Source organism: Passer montanus, unplaced genomic scaffold (genome assembly GCF_014805655.1).
Source record: "Passer montanus isolate IOZ18808 unplaced genomic scaffold, ASM1480565v1 scaffold10, whole genome shotgun sequence".
Taxonomy (NCBI): Eukaryota; Metazoa; Chordata; class Aves; order Passeriformes; family Passeridae; genus Passer; species Passer montanus.
In genome coordinates, this window is record NW_024356505.1 from 37,841,418 (window position 1) to 37,865,039 (window position 23,622).

The 23,622-nt window shown below is 44.9% G+C and overlaps 1 protein-coding gene across 2 annotated transcripts in view; it reads right to left on the reverse strand.

Annotated features, from left to right (window-relative positions):
- Positions 1-23,622, reverse strand: part of LOC120499864 (translation initiation factor IF-2-like) — a 42,001-nt gene that overhangs the window by 16,039 nt on the left and 2,340 nt on the right. Inside the window, exon 3 of one of the 2 annotated variants that reach the window (XR_005626984.1) lies at positions 9,444-15,221. The exons of the other annotated variant lie outside the window; for it this stretch is intronic. The gene's annotated coding sequence lies outside the window, so the exon portion shown is untranslated. Of the gene's footprint in view, positions 1-9,443; positions 15,222-23,622 lie in introns of those variants that run through there. 2 annotated transcript variants of the gene reach the window in all.

Here is a 23,622-nt window from a genome sequence, read left to right on the forward strand (position 1 = left end):
AAACCCAGTCCCAGGCATTAGCCCAGAAGAGTTATTTAAACAAGAAACATCTTTATTCTTTCGATGCTCATTATTAAAATAAAACACCCTTCTGAATTTTAACAAGACCCATGCACTCCCTGCCTGGTTTAACAGCATCACCCTCTTATCTAGATAGTTTTTCCTAATGTCAAACCTAAATTTTATTATCTGCAAATAAAGCTAGTTCCTTCTTTCCCTATCCCCCAGCAAGCACGGGGAAAGATTTATCACCATCCTCCTTACAATAAACTTTAAAATATTGCAAGATTTTTATCACAGCTCTTCTTTAGACTCTGCTGTTCCCAGACTAAACAAACAATCCTTTCAACATTTCCTCCTAGGTTGTTCCTTCTATGCCTCTGATATTTCCAGTGTGTCTCTCCTGGACTCTCTCCAGTTTGTCTACATTTTCCTTTACAGCACAGTACCCAAAACTGGACACTCTATTCCAGCTGAGGCCTCACCGGTGCCAAGTGGAGTAGAATAATTATCTCCTATGTCTTAGGTTGCAGCCTCACATCCTGTTCTGCCTGCAGCTGAGCTGGGTGAAAAGTTTATTTCTTTTCACCCACTCCAGCTGCTTATCACCACCCCCCAGCTGCAGGCTCTCCCCCTCCCAGGTCAGCAGCGTAACTGCCGGGGGATTGCTCCCAGCACAGTCGGGGGCAGCAGCCCAGGTTAGAGGCAATAATTCAAACCACAGGGCTCTCCTGATCACCAGGTCAGCAGGACCAGGTGAAGCTGAGGATAAACAGGTATGAAAAAGCTGAAACCTGAGATGGGAGGAGATGATGAGCAACAGGGTAATGGACAGCAGCTTTCACAGCTGGAAGAACTGCAGCCAGGAAAGGAAAGCTGATATTGTCCTTACCCTCAGTCTTTTGTCCCCTCTGCACCCTCAGTCCCTCCTGATGCTGCTGCCCAGCTGGGAAATCCTCTTTTGGTATTTCTCCTCCCAGAGTACTGCAGCTTGCACTTCATCATCAGGCTGACTTTATAACATTTTTCCTCATTATCATTACCTTTCTAAACTCACAGTTTGCTGTCCTGAGTAAGACCACCACAAACAGGTCACTTGTGAGCACATCCCTTGTTCTCACACCCAAGGGGGTTATGAAAAGGACAGAGAGGAGAACATTGAGGTCTGGCTGAAAAGCTGGCCTGGTGTGGCAGCAATGCTTTCACAGCCATCACCTACACTCCTCATCCATCACCTCAAAGTGACAAAGTTTTGTGGTGTCTGCTCACAGCCCTTCACTGAACAGGGTCACAAGGCTCACCAATGTCACAGCTGCCTTCCTCCACTTGCTCTGCCTGTGGAGAACACCTGGCAGGACCCCATATGGGCTCTTCCCACTGACAGGAGAAATACAGCCAGACAATATGGAAATACTGCACTGACAACACTGAAGAGGAGCCTTTCTTTGCTTAATCTGTGGCTTCTGCAAAGATATGATGGAGGCCTGAGCTGGCTGCTGATGTGTCTTGCAGATTTTCTGCTCCTCTGCAAAGCAGTGTTTTGTGCTCTGAAGAATGAGGACTTGGGGAAACAACAATCCTGTGGGGTCTAAGGGCATTTCTACAGCAGGACCACCAGCCACAGTGAGAACACTTGGTGACATCATGACCCTGTGTGACTCCTCTCACAGCTGACATTTCCTTCTGCTGTTTAAACAGAGTTACACCCATTCTGCTCTGGGCATACCTTCATCCCACCCTTTGCTTATCTATTCATCCTTTCCCTCTCCATCCTCATTCCTTTTTTTCTTGGTCTCTCCTACTTTCCATCTCCTTCCATTGAGACTTCTCTCCAACAGCTTCCTTGTTTTCTCAGGCTCCCCTGTGCCACCTCTCCATTCTCCTGGCCCCACCACGGCCCCCAGTAGCCTCAGGCAGGCTCTGCCCTGCCTGGACACAGCTGTGGGGACTCTGTTCATGCCACAAATCCCCTCTTTTCTCAGGCTCTGTGGGAGCTGAGGGTTGGGAACTGCAAGCTCATGGCAGGCTGAAGTAATAAGAGTAGAGATGAGGTGAAGTTCTTGTTCTGTCTTGAACACAGACTGCCAATCACGCCATAATAGACGGTGGTTCTAGGCAGGGAACAGCTTTTCAGCCCACCAAAATTACACCATTAAATGGAATTTCCTCTATGGGCTAATCAGGATTTGAACCCATTTCTCTGGAGATAAAAGGCACAGCTCAATCTCCTGGTTTGCGAGGTCATCTGGAATACAAATCAACTTTCATGTATTCATTTGAAATGTTTTTATGTAAAGGATATATATATTTTTTTTAATGTGCTTGTTAGTGCCTTGTGCCTAAACTGGAGCTGTGAAGTGACTTTTTCTCACTAGAGGCTAAATAAAGTACTGTACTGTTTTTATAAATGTCCTAAGCTTTGCCAGAAGGCTGGCAATGAAAGAGGCTGGCAGGAGACAGGCACTGTCTCTGTTCTGTGTCACGGAAGTGAGCCCAAGGACACCGGGCAGTGCCTCCCATCCGCGGGAATGCCACCAATTAACGCACGGGTGATGTCATGGCATGGCAAAGGCACTTCCCTCGCAGCTCTCCCTGCTCTGCCAGCTCCAACCTTCAGTGTATTTTCCTCAGTCTGGTCCATGTACTGTAATAACTAAGTCAACTGGAAAAAATATTGAAGAAAAGACTGAGGAAAAACAGTGTAGGGGCAGCTGGAGCCAGCAAAGAAGGCACACTGAGAGCTATAAAGACGCTTTGTGCAGCAGCTTCTCTCAACTTCAGGATATTTAGTTCCACAGGAGTTGGAGAAGATGGGTAATAAGCTGGCCTTTATTTTAAGGGATATCCCTTGTAGTCTCAGCTGCATAAAGATCACTCTTTGGGCATGTGGAAACAGTGCTAACAGTATCTCTCTTTCAGTACCTCCTGCTGCTCACTCCATTGAATGGCCTTGTTCCAGCTAGAGAGGAAAAAAACCTTCCATCCCTAAACAGCCATCGGTCTGAGGGAAAGGAGGTGATGAAAAGAGGCTGCAAGTGATGAAGTGAAGTAATTATTTATAGAAAGATACATGACCGCAGCACTCAGGTGCCTGCACAGGAACAGGGCCCAGTGCTGCTCATCCTGAATGCAAAGGGAGATGTGCCTGTGCCTTCCCTGCCCCAAAACAGGCAAGGGGAGCACTTCTCTGGGCTTCAGGCACACGAACCCCACTGTGCATGGGGTCAGGGAGCATGTGCATGTGGGATGAGGCTGCTCCCAGACCCAGCAAGGTGAGGCTCAGTGAGGGATGAGGCCAGGCTCGGATGTAGCTGCAGCATCACTCGGGCACAGGCTCGGGTGGGAGCTGGAGAGCAGCTCTGGAGAGAAGGGCTCAGCTGCCAGTGGGACTTCTCCCAGATCCTCCCATAAGGTCTCCTCCCAGCAGCCTGCTCCCAGGCTGCAGCCACAGCACATCTGAGCTGGCCTGGAGCACTGCCAGCCCGAGCTCACAGAGGGAAAATGGTCTTAGAGGCAGTGGGTGCAGCCAGGTCTGTGTGTACCTGGGTAACCACTCAAGGAGCTGGCCTAAAGAGGAGCCCACTCTGTAAAAACTGTGAGCTGAGACATCCAAATGTCTTGAGGTATCCAAATCAAGACATCCAAATGGCCATCTGCCACTTGGGGTTATGGATGTATTTGCAAATTGGTTCTGTGTTTGTGAACCAATACATGCAGTGCTGATGATGCAGATATATAAATTCAAATTGGCTTCATGTGACTGTGAATCAGTACATGTTGATAGTGCATGGATACAAATCCAACTGGTCCTGTGTCATTGTGAATCAATATCCATCATGCTGATTAGACCCATCCAAATTCTTTTATTTTGTAGCTGATGGGGAGAGCCAAGCTTTGAGCAGGGATAGGAGGAAGAAGCAGCCCTACAGGCATTGAGCAGAATGTCCCAGGGACCAATGTGTTAAATTGATCAGAAAACAAGTTTAAAATTTTACTTGGAAGGAAATTCAGAATAAAATTGCCTCGAATGTATCACAAGGGAAGGTGGCTTGCAGTGTTCTGTTGTGCTAGGCAAGCCAGCAAATGTTCACACTTCCTTTTGACCACAGTCACCTGCACACGCTTAGAGAACATTTTTCTACCCTCATCATTTTGCTCTCAAGCCTTTGCTTTTCTGTTCTACCTCCATTACAAAACTGGCTTCAAACCATCTCCTGAGTCCAATGTGACAGAGAAGAAGAGCAAAGAGATGCCAGATTGCTGGTGGGGGCTCTGGCTGACTGGGATTACTGGTGGCTGGAATGTGCTAAAACAAAGGGAGAGCAAAGGAGCTCAGGTTTTTCAGATGGAATCAGAAGGCTCCAGGGGATTTATCTCTGCCTTGTGAAACACTTTGCAGATCTTCCAACTGGTAAAATGTAAAGTGACACTAAGTGAAATAAACTACTTTATAATTCAGCTATAAGTATCTTTAAGAGCCATATGACTAAATACTAAATCGTTTAATAAAATAAAAGTTCTTGTTCTAGAAGGGTTTTCTTTTTAATGGATACTTCAGATGTTCAGTTAAATGTATTGTGACCAATGTAATTATCATTTGCCTGTATCTCAAAATTGTCTAATCAAGCACTAGTGGGCTGAGTACTTAACAAGCACAAATAGAAATACTGAACTCTCTTCCTGTGGATTTCATCATCTTCCATTTCCACTCACCAGAAACACCAAAAATGTGGAGACATGGGCTAGACTTTAGAGTATACCAGGAAAACTAGCTGGGAATAAACACAAGCTCAAAAACTAAAAGTAAGGTTGGGCATAACTTCACTGCAGGAGGGCAGGAGAGCAAAGCAAGGGGAGAAAAAAAAATAGGAAAACAAGCAAAACTACTTTTAGAATGGAAGTTTGCCCATGTAATGAAAGGGATTACATCATGTTTGTCTGCAGTAGTGAAGGGCTGAACTCGGTGACCTCAGATATCCCTTCCAGCTCCTCGGGCTCACAGATATCATTTCACTGAGCACAAAAGAAACACCTGACCCTGCTTCCTTCTGCCACAGACCCAAACAATGCGGCTGTCTGTGGGCAGGAGCAGTTTATATACTGAGGGCTTTTTTTTAGAGTTCATCCCTGCTCCTTAACATCTGGGTTTGGACAGAATTTAGAGACCTTAGTTCCAGAAGTACCAAAGAGAGCACAGCCTAACCACCATCATTTCCTGATCCCCGAGGGGCCCTGGTCAGTCTCCCACCTAAACCCTCCTGCAACCTGAATTTTGGCCAGTTCCTACACAGAATTGGAAAGATCACTGGAAGGGCACTCTCAGAAAACACTGACAAATGCAAACAGAAACACAGTGATGAGGTGAAATCTCTGCCCATCTCTGTCACAGCAGCCTGGGCACCCCACAGGAAGCAGCAGAAGGGCACTACAGGCTCTGCTCAGCCCAGTATTGTTTCTCAATAAAGGTGGGCCCAGGTCAGTTTAGAACAGAACAACAGAAGTTCCTCCAGGGCCAAGATCCCAAAGGGATCCTGGGCAGCCCTGAGGGGAGGGCTGGGAGTTCAGGGAGGGGAAGGGAGGGGAGTGAAGGCAAAACACAGAATTTAGCACTGTCTACACCCCCCCAACACCTTTTTTCTCTAGGAAAGCAGATTGTTTTTTTTGACTCACTCTCTGCATGTGAAGCCCAAATACCCAACCAAGGTGACCTGGCTCATCCTGCTGGAGTCAAGTAATTTAATTTCAGCAATGACTAATGGTGGCCTAAAGCAGGTGGTCGTTCTGAGCTCAGCTCCTTACCCAGCTTCCCTGGTCTGAGGTGACTTGCAATTAGCAGCGCTGTGACTAACTGGTTAATAATAGTTTCAGGTTGTGCTGCATGGATTTTACAAGTATTTCAAAATGCCACTGAGCTTTACAGCGCACTGCTTTCCCCTGCAGATGGAAAGAACAGCCTCCACCAGCCCTGTGTACCAGGTATGTCTGTCAGCAGTGCTAATTCACCAGAAATATTGTTTCCCCTCCACCACAAATATTGTCTCCATCTTCCCTTTAGGAGGCAAAAAATCCCACTGTGCCTCCCATTTCTCGGAGTAGCTGAGATCCAGCAGAATACAATATCCCTCCCTTGGTATTTTGCATTGTTACTTCTGTATTGACATTTTGGGAAGAAATGGGTGTATGGGCTGCCTGCAGAAACTCAGCAAGAGCTGCTGTCCCTGCTGTGTTCCTGCAGGCAGTGTGGAAGCAGCTCCAGAGCCTCTCCCTGTCTCTGGGGCAGATCCAGCCCTGTGTGGCTGCCCCAGCCCCAGCTGGGCTCAGAGGTGGTTCCTGTTTCCTTTTTCCACCCCATTTTTAACTCTGTCAGCACAGACAGGTGCAGGCAGATGTGGGCTCACCCTGCCCCTACCCCTGTGTGCTCCTGGCCACGGGGCTCAGTGCCCAGGCCAGCACTGCTGCTGAGAGGCTGGGGCAGGAGAAGCCTCTGTCTGTCTGTCTGTCTGTCTGTCTGCACAGAGCCCAACAGCTGCCCTGGAGAGCTGAGGCACTGCTACTGCTCCTCAGCAAGATAACTTTTTTTCTTAAATACGGATACAGGCACGAAAGCAAGGGATGGTGAATTCCAGGAAAGGTTCTGTTATCTTCCTCTGAAGCTGATCAATCCAGCAGCAGCCCCAGGAGGAGCACAGCAGGAGCCAGGGGAGCTGGCTGTCTCCTTACCTCTGCTCTGGCCCTCCCAGTCCAGATTGCCCATGTTTACCTCCCCCTCCTTGAGGGAAATGGAGCAGAACATGCACTTTCCTAATGTAGTTTTGGCCAGCAGCTATTGCTTGAAAGCTCTGTGGTGGTCTGACATTAAAAAATTATAAATCTGTTAAAAAAGGTAACACTTTTCTAGAACACAGTCACACATTATATCCTATTTTGATAGAAGGAGAACAGTACCAGCATCCTTCAGGCCATATGTAGGCATGTCAAAAAAAGAATAATTTTCAAAAGAAATTCCTGGCTGCTAATAAAAAGTTTACTATCTGATCCTTTGTATATCAATATGGTGACTCAAGGCTGGTTCTGGTGCAATCTACAAATGAATTCAGTGTTTCTTTGTGCAACACCAACTTGGTTTACCATGCTAAGACATGACTTCCAGTGTTTGTGGCCAGGTGGAAAATATCCAGCAAAAAAAGTCCAATGTCCAAGTGCTCTATTTTCTCAGAACAATAAGTACAATTAGAAAGGGAACTAGTTCTTAATATGGGCTTCCTTCAGATAAGAAGTTTCTCACTAAATTTGTATTTGGTAATCAAAGGTCACCCTATTCTAAAACTCCAGTGAGCTTCATACCCAAAAATGGCAGCATTTGGTGGAATGGAAATGACAGACAATGCTTATAAAATGAAACAGAGTTCATGAAGAAGATCTCGGGGCTCCTTGAAAAGCAGAATGTTATCCTGAGATGTGGCCATGAATGATAGATGTTTAAAATGTCAGTGAAGTTTTGTTAATTGGAGGAACCTCCCTATTGTAATCTGTTTTCATATAAGCCTGTATAAAGAGAAATTCATATGAATAAAAAGAAATAACTGAAATCTTCAATTCTTCAGGAAACAAAACCAAGAGTAGAAATTGCAGTTGCTGGGTGTTTTCTCTCTGTACCTCAATGGGTCAATGTGGAAGAGGGAACAAAACCAGTCACTATCTCCCTGTGATTCCAGAGGCTGCAGCCATCATCTGTCCCATATCCTTGGGGAAGTCCAGACTGAAAAGACTGAGCAGTGCTGAGATGCTTGAAAAATTATTTGGGTTGTGGCATGTAACAAACATCTATTCATTAAAGCCTTGCAATTGTGACCCAGCCCTTCATCTTGCACAAGATCTATAAAAAAGGCTGAGTGACTATAAATGTGTCCCTTGGAGCAAATTATGGAAGACATTATAGGAAGACTGGTTTCTAGCCAGCTTTTCCAGCTTAATGAATTCCTTTCAAGGATGTGTGAAAGCTCCATTGAGACCAATGGTGAGTATCCTTGGACTCCTCCAGGAAGATTTTATAAGGGGTCTCAACTATTGTATTCTTATTTTTCTTCTATTTTCGGAGAGCAGAGAGAGCAGTATTTGAAATGGTAACACTACAGTTGAAGCACTTTTCACTGTGAGGACTGACCTAACTGATCCATGAAGAGTCAGGAAAAGGCTCTTGGGCAGATCCATTTTATCATAGTATCAATAACCATGAAAACTACTGGAATTTGTGTGCTGACTAGTCTGGAAGAGATAAAAAATGCTTTCCTGCACCTTCCATGCTGAAACCTCACTCATTTAATTAAAGTACAGATCTGGATTTCCAGTGTGTTCCTACAGACATCAGCTATACATGGACCTAGAATGGGAACACTGAGAGCCAAGGAAGACTTTGCTCAGATCAAATACCTGTGGGTGCCTTATATTTCTGATATCTCTTGCAGCAAAAGAACTTTCATCCACACATGTATTATGTTATCAGCTGACTTCACATATTTTCTGTTTCTCCATTAACAGAGTGAGGAAGATAATGATCTGCAGTGTTTCTCTCTCTAGAGACTGGTTTGCTCTTTCAGACTCCATGCCTTCAATCACTCCTGCCCAAGATGTTGGGATGAGTGGGGGAGGTGAGGGAGAGAAATTATGAGTTATATGGAGAGAACCTACAAAGGGCAGTCAATGGAAAAAAGAGGGATGTTTCATCTGGGAAGGAAAAGGCACAGAGCAACGGGGGGAAAGATGGTAAAGAAACAGAGCGGTGTATAATATGCAGGCAGAAAAGATGGGAGATGAACAAATGGAATAAAAAAAAAAGGTATGAAATTTTAGCTGAAAAGTTCATCACCAGTCCTTTACTTGTGTGACTTCCCATCCAGTTGTACTGGAATATCCTGAAATTCAGCTTTTTGCTCAGGCACAGAGCAAGTCACAAGGCCCAGGGAGTGAACAAGTGCTGCACACGCCAGGCCAGCTACTCACTCTCTGCTGGACCTCATCTCATCGACCCCTGGAGCTGCTGCTGGCACCTCCTTGTAAATGATACCCAAATGAAAACTCTTTTTATCATCAAAGACAGAAACATCCCAAAATAAGTGCTGTCACGTGTAGCAGGAGTTACAGACACGTACTGAAATACGTGACATTGCAGACAGGTCCACAGGCTGATGTCAGGGCAGCTGTGACCTAGAGATCCTCCTGGCCTTGGACCAGCAAGGCCTACAATATTTGTACAGAAAAGGCATGAGATCAGGAATCTGCTCCTGCCTTGGTTAATGGACAGAACCATCCTTCATCCAGTTGGGAAAGCTGAGCCATGGACTCAGCATTTCCCTATTTCATTGTTTTTCAGACTACAAACAGAGGCAAATTAATTCCCCATGTAATTCCATTGAAATCTAGTACATTAAATGAAGGACTGCATTTATTTAAGCCTGTACCAATATTTATGAGATGAATTCAGGCCCAGAATGTGTTGGCTGATGGCCCTTTATTGGGAGATGAACAGGATTGCTTTAATGGAAAGACTCCCCAGCCACTGGGAGTGACAGTGGGGACTGGGGAGGAGGAAAGAGAAGAAAAAGGGCAGAACAGAGTGTCAAGACCACAATAATTAATGTTTAGTGAGGCAGAAAGGGAGACAGACTCAGAGGACAGAAATCCAGTTCTTTAATTCATGTGTTGTGGAGTGTCAAAGTGAAATCAATGGCTTGAACACAGCTTTATCTACACAGGTGCCACAAGGAACTTTCTGTTATTTAAAAAACAGAAACCAGCATTAAATTGTCCTGCCACAGCAACAGGAGTCCTGCCAGACTGCCATGGGAGCAGGGACAATACAGGTGGGAAAATCTTTTAAACCTTACTCATTTTAGATTTCAGAAATACATCTGACATTGTTATGCCAGCAGCACAGGCCTGCATAGGTGAGAGTAAGAGACAGTTCATTTCAGTACAGGGTGATGATTTGGGTGTATTTGAAAGTAATTACAGACAACAGAGCTAGAAAGGAGCTGGAAAACATCATAAAGAGAACTCCTCTTCATATAAACTAATATATGGAAGATGCAGCCCCTTCTGATGTTTTGTGTAGCCTTTTTAAAGTTGTTTAGAAGTTCCTAAGGCTGAAGAATGCACCTCTTGGAAGACAGAGATTTTTCACAGCCCTTTAAATTAGGGATAAAAAATGTAAGTCCACAGGCCTAAATAATGTGATCTGTGATACAGAGAGATGTGTGTGCCCTCTGAAACACTCAGCAAAGGGATCAAGAGTCAATAATGGCTTCTTCAGCTTTTTACAGGGGAAGCAGTTTAGAAGCAAACTGTCAGTCCCATGGAAATCACCACATGGAAATTACTGCTGAATTCAGGGACAAAATTATTAACAGGAGCAGTGTAGAATCAGTTAATTTCTTTAGTTCTTTGAAAATGTTATCCAGTTTTAGTTTATATTTGCGGAACAGAAAACCTCCCTTGTTATTCTGTACACTCAGGTAGTATTTGAGTCTCATGGACTTTCACCTTTTCTTTGCATTTAGGTTTTGTCAGTTATTTGTAATTTTGTCACCTCCAGAATGGATTACACCATCATTTAGGGCAAGCACAGAGGGACCTTTGGCACCAGCAGTCTGTGCCTGCAGAGGAGTTTTGACCAATGTGCCCACACCACACTCAGACTCTGCCCATTGCTTTGGATACCCCTCCAGTTCTTGGTGAAATTCATACTTTTAGTGATACAATGGGAAGTCTTTGATAATTTGGAGCTCCATTTAAATATGGTGTCTCCTTCAAATTTGAGTTGTTGCTGCTGGAAGCTTGGTTTTTCCAAACCCATCAGCTGAGTATTTTTGGTCTGTTCATCAAATTCTGCACTTGGCACATTCTGGGCACTGTAAGTCAAACCAGCTGTTTTCAACGTTACTGAATTTCCATATTTGCATTGGTTTGGTTCTTTGCCCCTTTGTTGCTGGATTGGCAGGGGTGGGGTATTCCTGGTTTCTTGATGGAGCTTTACAAAAGGCAGATCAACTTCCTAGACTGGAAGTCAGAACATTCCTGGTTTTACAGGTTTTTTATGCACAAACCTGCCAGTCTGTGGGGAGTAAGGAGTGCTGCAAAACCTCTCCTGTGTCAGCACAAGGAGCAGTTTGAGCCCTCCAACATCAGGCAAATTGTTACACACCAGGACAATCCCCTACAGACCAGCCAGGCTGGGGCTGAGATGCTGCATAACAAACAAAATAGGAAAATGTGCATGTCTGAAAAGGGAATTATCACTGTGGTATAATGACTGCTCTGCCTCCCTGGAAAATGCAGCATGGTGTGGGACTTTGTTCAAGCACTTTTTTTTTCCCAAGCTGCTATTGCCACCTCCAAATGTTCAAGAACTACAGTTTGACCCTCAAAATCACAAGCCTGTCTGTGAAACGATAAATGTGGAGCTCTTTTACTGTGCTTTCTGGTTTTTGAGCTGTTAGGGTGCACCTGGGTCACACTTGCAAGCTTTATACTCTAACCATTAGGACTAGGAACTTACTTTAAATTAAAGAAAGAGGAAAACTGAGTTTCTAACCTCATTACACAACTGTAGTAGCTGGAGTGTAAGTGAAACATCAAACATCACAAGACTTGTGATAAAATCATGAGTGCTGACAACATCAATTTAGAGTAGGAGGTGGGATAGCAGGGGAAACTCAGGGCAAATGGATTTACTTTTTATCTTAATGTTTGTACAGGCTGTCTACTTTTATCTTTAATCAGAAGTTTTCAGTGGCAGTTCTTTCTTCATGTATCTGTGCATGACATTAAAAGGTCACTTCTGCATTAATACCTGATGCCATTTGCTAACTGCATCTCTCCATCAGAGCTTACATGAAAAGGCAGGTGTACTGATGGTACACCTGGTGCTAATATCACAGCAAAGAGGAATTATGGAAGCCCAGGTCACGAGTGCATGGGTAAAACTGCATTGAGAGGGATTCTAGCCCCCTGTGGGGTGTGTGTATGTGAAGAATACAGGATGTTTCTCATGGCTCTGATATTTACTGCCTGAACAGAGAATATTGTATGGAGAATTTGCCAGTAAAGCTCCGCAGTCTTTGTGGAATGGGTTGTTTTAAGGCACTGCATGCTGGATTTTTTATGCCTGAAAATTATCTCAATGAAAAATAATGTGGAAACTTACAAAGGTAGGTATAGTTAAACCTTTCATTAGAATAAATTGCCTGTAATTAAGCCAAGTAATTAACGGATCACTATGATTATAGATCAACAGACTGGCCAGATCAAGAATTCAGGTCAGTTTTCTGTGATGCCAGAGTGGCAGCAGTGACAAAGTGGTCAGCTGTCCCTCCACTATTAGAGGCAGTTTCCAAACCATGCTTATTTTATTATTTGAAATGCTCCAGTCTGAGGGAATTGTGCAGTCACCAGTCCTTCCCACCACAGGCAAAGAGCTGTCAGTGGCAGGCTCCTTGGTCACCCACCTGCTGCCACTTGGTCTGACCTGTCACTGATCTGAGAGTGGCCAGCTGGAAGGCAGCTCCAGCACAGGGAATACTCCTGCTCTACCATCATAATCCTGGGATTTCAAGTAGGGAGCTAAGCTTGGTCCAAATGGTCAGTTTGCTTCAGCTTAGCACAGCACCAGGGGTACAAGCAGAGTGCACAAATGAATTTCATGGTGGCAAGCCAGAGGTTTTTATATGACATAATGCTGATATTATATATCTTGCACTCATAAAACCAGCTCCAGATGCATCTGGGTGGGACTGAGTTCTTTAGTTCATGGGTGATTATGTTGCTAATTAGAAGGAGAGACACAGCCCCTGTGTGAATCAAGAGGAGGTGTTGAGGGTCTGGAGTGTGGCCCTTGTCACAGCAGAAGGGATCCAGCCCAGTGCTATCCCAGCAGGTATATGACAAAATCAGAATATTCCGTTTATTCCCCCCAAAAACATCACAAACCCAGAAAATTCAAGATAAGTACGCAAAATTCAAAAATCCTAACAACTTCAAGTTTTCTCTGATGTGATAACCATATGTAACTCACAAGCAGGAGAGAATTTCATAGTTCATAGTCTAAATTTGGGGAAAAAAACTATTTTAGAGGAGAAATTACTTTTAAAAACATGTTTCAGTATGTTTTTGTTCCACATATTGCTGCAGGAACAGGCTTTGACCTGCTCATTCTCATGCAGGTGATTTGGCATTTGGTCTGATTTGATAGATTTCATCTTTCTACAAAACTCAAGTACAGAGGTCAAAGAAGGAAATGCTTTGTCATCCCTGCCTGCTTTTGTGGGGGAGCATTGAGGTTAGCCTTCTGGATGTAAAATCTTACCACAGAGACAGAAAACAAGATTGGCTAACCACAATGACTTGACTCAAAGAATTAGCAGCTCTGACATAATGGAGGCATTCCTGAAAAATCTCAAGTCAGAGTTCTGCCCACTTTTGTGAATAAATAGCAATCAAAAAATCTAGGGCAATAAAACTCCATAGGCATCTCAGAATTTTATTTCAGCCAACATCAATCTTCCTTCCCTTCAGACAAGCTAAATTATACCGGTAAATCAGCGACATTAAATCAGTCAAACCAGCTGAATGCAAAAGCTGAGGGAACAGACCAAATTTGAACTGTGTATACTGAGAGAAAGAAAACTGCTCATAAAGTTAAATCTTAAATAAACATGAACCCTTAGAGGGGGCACACAGGGAAAGGGAAAGACTGCAGTCCAAAACTTCTGAGAGGCCTCTGAGTAAATGTACAGGGGAGTGGGAAAGGGACTTGGGTTTCTCTGTGCTTCAGAGGCTGCAGCTTGTGAGAGAGCAGAGCTGTAAAGGAGCTAAATCAGACTCACCAAGACAGGAATAGAGCCACAGCCTGGCAGGGCCAGCCACCAGGAGCACTCCCAGTCTGATGGGTTCTGTAGCTGACACTGCTGGAATGGTGCTGTTGGAGGCGCAGGCTCCAGCACGCTCCAATCATCTGCACAAAGTAGGACAGGCAGCTCTGGGGACTCCTGGATGTCACTGCAGTGGCTGAGGATGTGACATCCCTGCCTTTCCAGCTCAGCACCCTTCCTGCAGGGACATCCCTGCCTTTCCAGCTCTGCACCCTTCCTGCAGGGACATCCCTGCCTTTCCAGCTCTGGACCCTTCCTGCAGGGACAGAGACACAGGTGTGCCAGCTGCCAAGTCACTGGCAGTGAAACCTCCGTGTTGGTTTAGGCTGATTTGTGTGGAAGATACAGGACCAGGAGGTGCTGAGCTCCAGGGCAGTGTGTATTTGGTTCTGCTGATCACACAAGAAGGAAAATTCAGTAATTGAACCTCCACTGATTGAAGTACCCATGGAAATTCTGACCACACTGTAGGGTTGTGCCTCAGACCCTGTGAGACTCCAGAGGTACAGGCACTCTTTTCACCAAGGACATGTCTTACATCACCCACATCTCTCCCACAGCTCCCAGATGACACAGGACACGGGGTTTGAATGCTCCAATACAACATTCTTCAAGCTTGCCACATCTGTAGGAACAGGATGGCTCACTGCTTTGTAGGTGCCCTGGTACAACCTCTATTCAGAGCAAATGTTGGAGAAACTATAATGAAAGAACACCCATGCACATCCAGACAGCAGAAACCAGTAAGAAAATCCTGATTTTCTCCTCCTGTACTGCAGATCAGCTCCAGGAGGCATTCTGCTGTTCCATCCAGTGAGGCAGCTGTGAACTGTCTGTGGCTGGGATCTGCCATCCCCATACAACCATTTGGAGTGAGGTTTTCTCAAGGAGTGCCCAGAGATGGAAAACTCAGCTCGCCTTAAAGCAGAGCTCACAACAGATCTCCCTCTGCTCTACTCCTGTTGAGCAAGGGACATCTGAACTTGTCTGCAGAAAGCTGCTGCAAAACAGGGCAGAAAGGGGCTAAAAATGACTTGAGATTACTCATCACTTGGGATTCCTTTGATTTCCTCTCACAATATGAAACAGCAGAGGTGGAGCAGGTCTAGTAGATCAGTGAATGCATCTTACTTGAAGAACAGGATTAATATCTTCCCACAGCCATCCACAATGAAGAATTCTTCAGTTGCCAAAATAATTCTGTGCTGAACAGAGGAATCCACAGGTGGGAAGCCGTTCTCAGTGAATTTGCTTTCTGGGTATTTAAAAACTGCACATATTCAACAGCATCATTCTCTGAAACAAACAAGAGCATTTTTTCTGTGGTGCCCTCCTGCCTGTTGGCCAAAGGGATCAGAATCCCCAGTTCTGTTCCTAAAGGCTGGGTCCACACTACCAACTGGAGGGTTGATCCTTGCCAAGACATTTTTAGAGAAATTATAAAAATCCCTCTTACAGAGGGGAATTATATGCAGTACTTAGGCAAAACAGGCATTCCATTTATAAATATAATTACTTCTGCTATTCTATCAAGAAAAAGAATGTAGTAGTGAGGGATACAACAGAGAAAATTATTTATGTGTTGACACTTGACAATATAAATAGAAAACAGATCTGGCTGGAACTAAGTGGGAAATGAAAAAAACATGAGAAAATATGTAACTGAGATTACCAGTTGGGGGGATAATTTATGACCACTCCTGGTGCATTCTTTCCAATGGAAGTGCAGTCCCTCATTTTGCTTTATGTTTGGACTGTAATTATGTGTGCACTTAATTAGCAACAAATGCACGAGCTTACTTTGCGTTTTTTGGCAAATTATCTTCTTTTGACTGATGCCCTGAACATTACAAAGCAGGCACTGGTCTGCTGTGCAAAGGAGGGAAGAGAAGATGGCTTGGACATAGTCCCTGTGCTTTAGTGAGCAGGTTGGGGAAGACAGGAGTGAGAGTGCCATTCACACTCACAAGCAGTGACTGGATGAAATATTATCACCTTAGGGATGATTCTGCCCCCATCTCTTGTATTCATGCTCCTTTTACTCAGCCTGCTTGCCTGGGTATGTCCATTACTGCACATGTTCTGCTTTAGATTTGGGAAGAGTATTTTTCTCCAGCATCTTCATTCTTAATATTAGTGATTTATCACATATGGTGCACTATATTTTTACAAAGCTGTAAGATACCATGGTGATTAACACCATATGAGAACCTAAATAGAAGGGAACAGGATAACAGAAACGTCCTCCCAGCAGACATAGGGCTTTGGCTTGTTTTTAGAGACAGTATCTCAGCTGCATGATTTTACGCTGTACATAAGAATTCTAGGAGTTCCATAATGGAAAACTGGACTGTACTTGACAATGTTGCACAGAGAACAAAAACCCTCATGTTTAATTTGCCTCTAGCCTTTAACTAGGATTTTCAGATCAATTTGGAGAGATTGATTATTCTAACTCTTTTGATCATACAGATTTATTACTTTGATTTAAGAAGGCAGGAAAAAAAGAAGAACCACTAGTCTTATCCCTTGTGTTTATACATATACATAGATATATTCTGGTAGGAATTTCTGGTAGGAAAATATCCCAGCTTCACACAGCCTTGCAAACTTGGCCTGCCAATATTGCAGTCCCCACACAAAATCTATACACTAAATTGACATGGTAATGAGAGACTAATCACATTTTACTTACCCAAACAAACACTGTGAAAGCCTGGAGACACTGAAGGCTGCTTGAAATGATCACATCACAGCTGGGCAGGGCACAGCCCTGCCTTCCAAACAGCTCTGTGCTCACCCACCTGGATTAGGGCTGCCCCTGGGAGAGCCTTCCCCCCTGCACCACTGGATCCAAAGAAAGGATTTTACTGAAGCCTGGCAGCCAGCAAAAAAAGGAAAATTGTCTCTGGGCAAGGGATAAAGCAGAAAGACAGCTTGGGGGATACTGGAAAGTGTCAGGGTGAATCCTCTGTGGTATAAACATGCTGGACATGAACTTTGGCTCCTGCTGGGCTCCCATGGCAGACAGGCAAAAGTGTGGGGAAGGCAAAGAGGTGGCTGCAGGCTGGGCATCCCTGGGAACTGCTTGATCCTTCAGGACCAGGGCTGGCTGATCCTCCAGGAGTGCCAGGAGGGCTCCAAGGAGCGTGGGGAGATGAGCATGAGCAGCTCCACTGCATCTTCCCCCCGAGCAGCACAGCACAGGTTAAATTAAAAAATGCACTGGGGAAAAGGTTGTTTCTGTAAAACTGGTCACTAGCAGCCAGGCCCCCAGGGATGCCCTCCTTGCCTAAGGATGAAATGGGATTATGATGGTAATGTTTGCTGCACTGTAATTAAGGTGGTGTCAGGACTTTCATTAAAAAGTGTGTTTTTGTTGAGGGACTACGGCTTGGAGAAAATTTTTGCTTGAGGCTGAAATATAACATGGTTCTCAGCCAGAAAACACATGCACAACCTTTATTATATATGTAATTGAGATCTTTAGTCTTGGCTGTGAAGGCTCTGCTATTGTTTCCATAGGGGTATGTAGCTAATGGGTTAAAAAAATTAGTTATTAAAGCAGTGAAGGACTGAATTCTGTTCTGGAACCCATGTATGTGACAGGTCCCCATTAACTGTCTGCAATTAACTCCAAAAACCAAAGGCCAAACGCTGCCCTTCTTACTCAGACACACAATGTTATTGAAGTAAACAGCTGGAAACAGGACTGGGCACCTGTGTCCAAGTGTTTACCTCACTGCAACCCAAGGCCTCTCCCACACTGTAACAACTCCACTGAACGTGGGGCAGAGATTATTTCCTTGCAAAACTGGCAATCTATGGCAAGCTTATTTCCAGAAACAGTATTTAAATTCCTATTTTCATAGCACCCAGGATCTCAGATAAGGAACCACGACCCCTGTGCACGAGGTTCTGTGCAAAACACAGAATAAAAACCCAATATATGATTGCACACCAACAGATCCTTTCCCCCATTTCGTGGCCAGGTTTGTATTATTTCTGTTCAGTAATCTGAGTGTAACGCACCACTCCTGCAAACAGCAAACACTGCTCAGACATTTATTTAACTTTCTGCATGATAAAGTCCCAGCTTCACAGCAATCTATTGTCTTTCCCCAGAGGTGCACACAAAGGGGTCAGCTACTGCCCTGGGTTCTTGCTGCTGGCTCTGGGGTTTTTCCATCTATCTGCACACTTTGGCATGTATTGCTTTCAGATACTAATCTTATCTTCCTCATACTATTAGCATTCTACCTTGTTGGATTAAACCCCCATGTAATTAATAGTATATCACAAAATATAATTTCTCTTCTGCCCACCACCACATGGATAAATAAAAGAATACTAAAGTTTATAAAATTACAGTTTCATAAATGTGTAAACCAGACAGGAATTCACAAAGAATGGAAAAGAAGTTCCTAAGCAACTTGTAGATATTTATGTGACTTTCACAGGGATGCTAAAAGAATACAATATAACATAGCACAGTTCATTGTTATTTCTAAGAAAAAGTTACATAAATTGCTAGTTTTGGAAGAATTTAAGCATTTCTGCAAATGTTTTAAAGACTGAACAAACTTTAATCAGGAGGTAGTTGTCTTCAGTGAACCTATTTATGCATCTAGTTACATATCTGCCTAATTTAGCATCCCCAGGATCATGGCCTCAGTTTGGAATAACCTAATGAATTTCAGTAGAGTGCCTCAGCTACCACTTGTAAAAATAGGATGATTCAAATGCAAATAAGTGCAAACATGTGCAAAATTAACATTCCTAATAGACAAAGCTTCTCCATATAGGAAATTATTCATGCTACTACCAGAGGTAGGCAAGCGTAATTTCTCATGTGGACAAACTCAGCCTGAGTACCTTTTCTTGATTTTACCTAAATGAATTAAAAAGTTGGGCTTAATCTAAAAAAAAAAAAAAAAAAAAAGAAGAAAAAACCCCCAAAAGATGCCAGGATGAGTGAGTCTGCATGAGGGTTATACTACAACCACTGGATTTAAATTCACACTCTGGCGTGCACAAAAAGAACATTTTTTTATGAAGATAAAAGCCTCCACGTGTAATAACTCGATATATAGACAAGCCCTAGGGGCTTGCATCTTGAGCACTTAACATTTTTGGCCTCATCTTAATGGATAAAAAAGGTGTGTTTCTCAGTCACATTAGCCCAGTCAAAGGAGCTTAATACGATGAAAAGGCCTGAGGGTTTGGTGAGGCTGAGGGGTAAAGGTGGGAGGCAGCACATCCATCACAGCACGGGCACTGCTGCCCTCAGCACACGCTGGGCTGGGCACGGGCAGCAGCAGGGATGGCAGCAGGGAGGGATGGGGAGCAGGAAAGGATGGGAAGCTCCTCAGGGATGGGGAAATGGCAGGGATGGGAGCAGGGAGAGATGGGGAGCTGGCAGGGATGGGGATCTCACAGGGATGGGGAGCAAGGATGGATGGGGAGCAGGGAAGGATGGGAGGAGGGAAGGGTGGAGAGCAGGCAGGGATGGGGAACAGGGAGGGATGGGGAGCTCACAGGGATGGGGAGCAGGCAGGGATGGGGAGCTGGCAGGGATGGGGAGCAGGGATGGATGGAAGGAGGGAGGGATGTTGAGCAGGGAAGGATGGGGAGCTCACAATGATGGGGAGCAGGCAGGGATGGGGAGTAGGAAAGAATGGGAAGCTCACAGGGATGGGAAACAGGCAGGGATGAGAGCAGGGAGAGATGGGGAACTGGGAGGGATGGGGAACTGGGAGGGATGGGGAGCAAGGATGGATGGGGACCATGCAAAGAAGGGGAGCAGGTAGGGATGGAGAACTGGCAGGGATGGGGAACAGGGATGGATGGATGGATGGATGGATGGATGGATGGATGGATGGATGGATGGATGGATGGATGGATGGATGGATGGATGGGGAGCTGACAGGGATGGGGAGAAGGCAGGGATGGGGAGCAGGGAGGGGTGTTGAGCAGGGAAGGATGGGGAACTCACAATGATGGCGAGCAGGCAGGGATGGGGAGCTCACAAGGACGGGGAGCCTGGCCTGTGTCAGCCCCACATTCCACCAAACTCTGGATCTGTTTTTGTGGGGTGCAGCTGCTGACCACAGAAGTCAGAATATTTCACAGAGGGGAGCGGGTGAGAAAACATCAACTACAATGAAATGTTTTTTCCTCGTGGGCTGTGAATGCCTGCAAAAAGAGTAGTGAGATGGATTTGAGGCAAACTGGACCTCCACACTATGTGCACTTCTCCAGAGACCCTGGTAACTGGAATTCTCCAGCTGTCTGGGAGTGCTGCTCAGGATGAGAAGTGAGGCTTTTCCCCTACCATGGCAGCAAAAAGCATCTTCCCAAACTGCTGGGAAAGTCCTCACTGCTCAAGGAAGGGTGTGTGTGTCATACCCACCACCCAGGCTGTGCTACTGCCTGAAGTAAGGCAGATCCACGAGATGACAAGTAAGCAAAACTGATGAAAAGAAGAAACAAACATTTCAAGTTTAAAACTAGGCTTCCACAACACATTGGTTAGCATACGACAATTAGCATATGCTAACATTTTTTGTAGCCCAGCCAAGTTTAGTACAAATTAACCAGAAGTCACGTATTGGTATGATGTAATCCTGATTTTGTCACTTGATTTAGGCTTTGTCTAGAACTCTTTTATATTATCTTGGTCTTGGTTTTTATTACTGAAAAAAAAAAATCCAGTAATTTGGCTATTTTTGGACTACTTGGGTGAATATAAATGCAGATGTAAAACAAAGATCACAGGCAGCTGATGTGGCTGCTGCACTCAGCTGCCCCTGCACCTTCACCCTGAAGTTTGCTACGAGGAGAACCATATGGGATGTGCAGCAGCACCAAACTGTCTGCAGCTTTCGGAGCAGCACACTGGGGTAAGCAGATGTTGAACACAGTCAATTATCAATTTAGCACAGGGTAAGACAAAGTGGTTCAATATACTGAACATTTGAAATGTTAGCATGATGCTGGTGTAGCTTAAATGCAGCCTTTGTGATAACTTGGACATTTCTGCAATGGGAACACAAGAGTGAAGAAAACAAAAATTAAACTTTTATTTGGTTCATGTAGAGTGATGGACGACCATTAAGCTGGGAGAGCTCTGAATTAATGTCATAAAACAGAAAGTATCTGGATCCCATTCCTGATATAATCCAGAATAATTTTCTTATTATTTATGTTCCAGGCACCACTTTAGTTGTATAAAGACAAAATTATATTTACATTCCAGTTGTCATTTTCCTTTAATTGTAACAGAATAATTTTCCTTAACTAGCCAATTTAAGACAACATCCTGTCTTCAACTTCTTCTGTTATGAAAGTATTTGTTATTAAGCACATTGGGACAATTTAGGATGTTTTGAAGTTAAAACCACTAGCATGCCCTGTTTAATCAGAACTGCAATGATCTCACTTACATTTCAGAAACAATTCCAAAACTACAGAAATGTTTATTTTAAGGAAGGCTAGAATGTAAAATTCTAGTTGAAAGATTCAATGCTGTCTTGCCTTTAAAGTTTAAAAAAGAGCAGGTGTGTCAGCTCACCTGAGTTAGTTTACAATGAACTAGAGGATCTCTTAACATTCAGTAAAGCAGACAACCTGTTCATTCAATATTATATATTTGCTGCAAAAGCGTGTGTTTTCCAGAGAGAGAAAATTTATAATAGGTGGTTAGCGTGGCCAAGGTATAAACGTAAAAATTTTCCTGACAGAACTGTTCAAATATCCTGAATCAACAAAGCACTCCCACACTGGATTTATGTGTGGTGACACGTCTCCCAGCTCGTCCCTCTGCCTCCTCCGAGTGACAGATAACGCCAGCAAATAGAGTTTCCTACAATTCCATCTCCGCCTGGGGTTCCTGCTCAGCTCTTCACACCTTTGATTGCCACGGCAGTGGCTGCAGCCAAGGTTCCTGCTCACGAGCCTCTCTCACTCCTGCTCAGCTCTTCACACCTTTGATTGCCACGGCAGTGGCTGCAGCCATCACAGCACAGACCTGCCCAGCTGTGTTTGGACACGTAGGGACATAAGGCACAGCAGCAGAACTCCTGGGCTAAGTCCCTAATTCGTTCCTGTGCTGGACCACACTACACCAACGCTGACTGAGTCCTGCCTCCACTCCTCTTTTATATCGTGGTAGATACAGATACACATAATTAATGTATTAACAAAGACAAAAAGAGAAAATATTTGAATTACACATTTTTGTATAAGACACACATCCCAAAGCTCAGCCACTCACAGGTGATCTAAAGGTATTAAAAACGCTTCCATGGGGGACTGGGTGAAGAACGCAGGGACAAGTGAACCCAGTGACGTCTGTGATCTGCCACGGGATGTGGCAGCTCTTCCCCACACACCAAGCAGTTGATGTGAGCCCACGGCGTGCTCACGTGTCACAGCTCCAATCAATTTGCACACGCAGAGTGGCTCTGACACATCCGAGGCTCACCCGAGCCGCGGCGCATGTGCGCTGGGTCTGCTCAGCACAGCCAGCCTTGCAGGAGATGGCCTTTTTTTCACTAGACCAGATGGCAACCTGGCAACCCCAGCAAATGCCACACCAGCAATCCCACTGTGCAGAGGCAGTGGCCTTTTCCTTCCCTCTCCCTGCCCTTTTTCTCTCTACTGCACCCAAGCCTGGGCCTGTATGGCATTAAATGGTTTCAGTTAAATTACGCTCACTTGCCTGGGTCAACAAAATTCAAAGGCACTTTCTTCTGTCAGACAACATGTAAACACATTAAGACCCTCTATCTGAAAGTGTATGAGTAGTACAGCCATGCTACCATTTGCAGACTTCGTACCACAAACATTTAGCTCGGGATGTGTTTTTATTTGGCATAAATGAGTATTTTCAGTGATAGGGCCAAGAAAGCCATACCAACAATCCAGGTGTTCTCCTTGCATGGTTGAACAATAGGGATGGCTCCATATAATTTTTTATGTGTGCAAGTGGAGACAAATGTATTACTTTCTAATGTATTTCATACACTATATGAAAATGTCACAAAGACCTATTTAATTACTCAGAAACGTACAAAAGGAATCAACAAAGGTTTTGCTATTAAATGTCTCTGAAGAAAACAGGCCAGCAAAAGTCCTATTTACCATAGCATACTATTCACCAGCATACCATTTAATTTTGTATTCTGACACTGACAAGTGAAAAATTGGGGAAGGAAAAGCAGTGTAATGGTCTGGATTGCCTTGCGTTTATTTTTACTTAAAAAAAAAACAAAAAACGACCTAACATCAGCCCCTCCTTCCCTCTTTGTACCTCTGTGATACCCCAGGCCATTTTATCAACTGGGATTCAAACAGAAACCCCAAAGCCACGGCAAACCCGCTCCGTGCGGGGCTCCCGGGATGTGTTCACTCGCACCCTTGGGGCTATCGCTCCCCACCACGTCTGCAAGTCCGGCGAAGTTCCCGAACCCGCCCGCCGAGCTCGAGTCACCGCGCTGCGCTCCCGTCCGTGCGCGCCGCTCCGTGATTCAGCACCCGCGCCCCGAGCGCGTTCCCTCCGCTCCGGCCCCGGCAGGGAGGCAGGGAAAGAAGGAAGGAGGGAGGGAAGGAGGGAGAGGCGGCCGGGCTGGGGCCCCCGGGGCGGCCCAGGGGTGCCCTTGGGGCGGTGCCCGGCGCGGGGGCCCCGGGCCGGCGG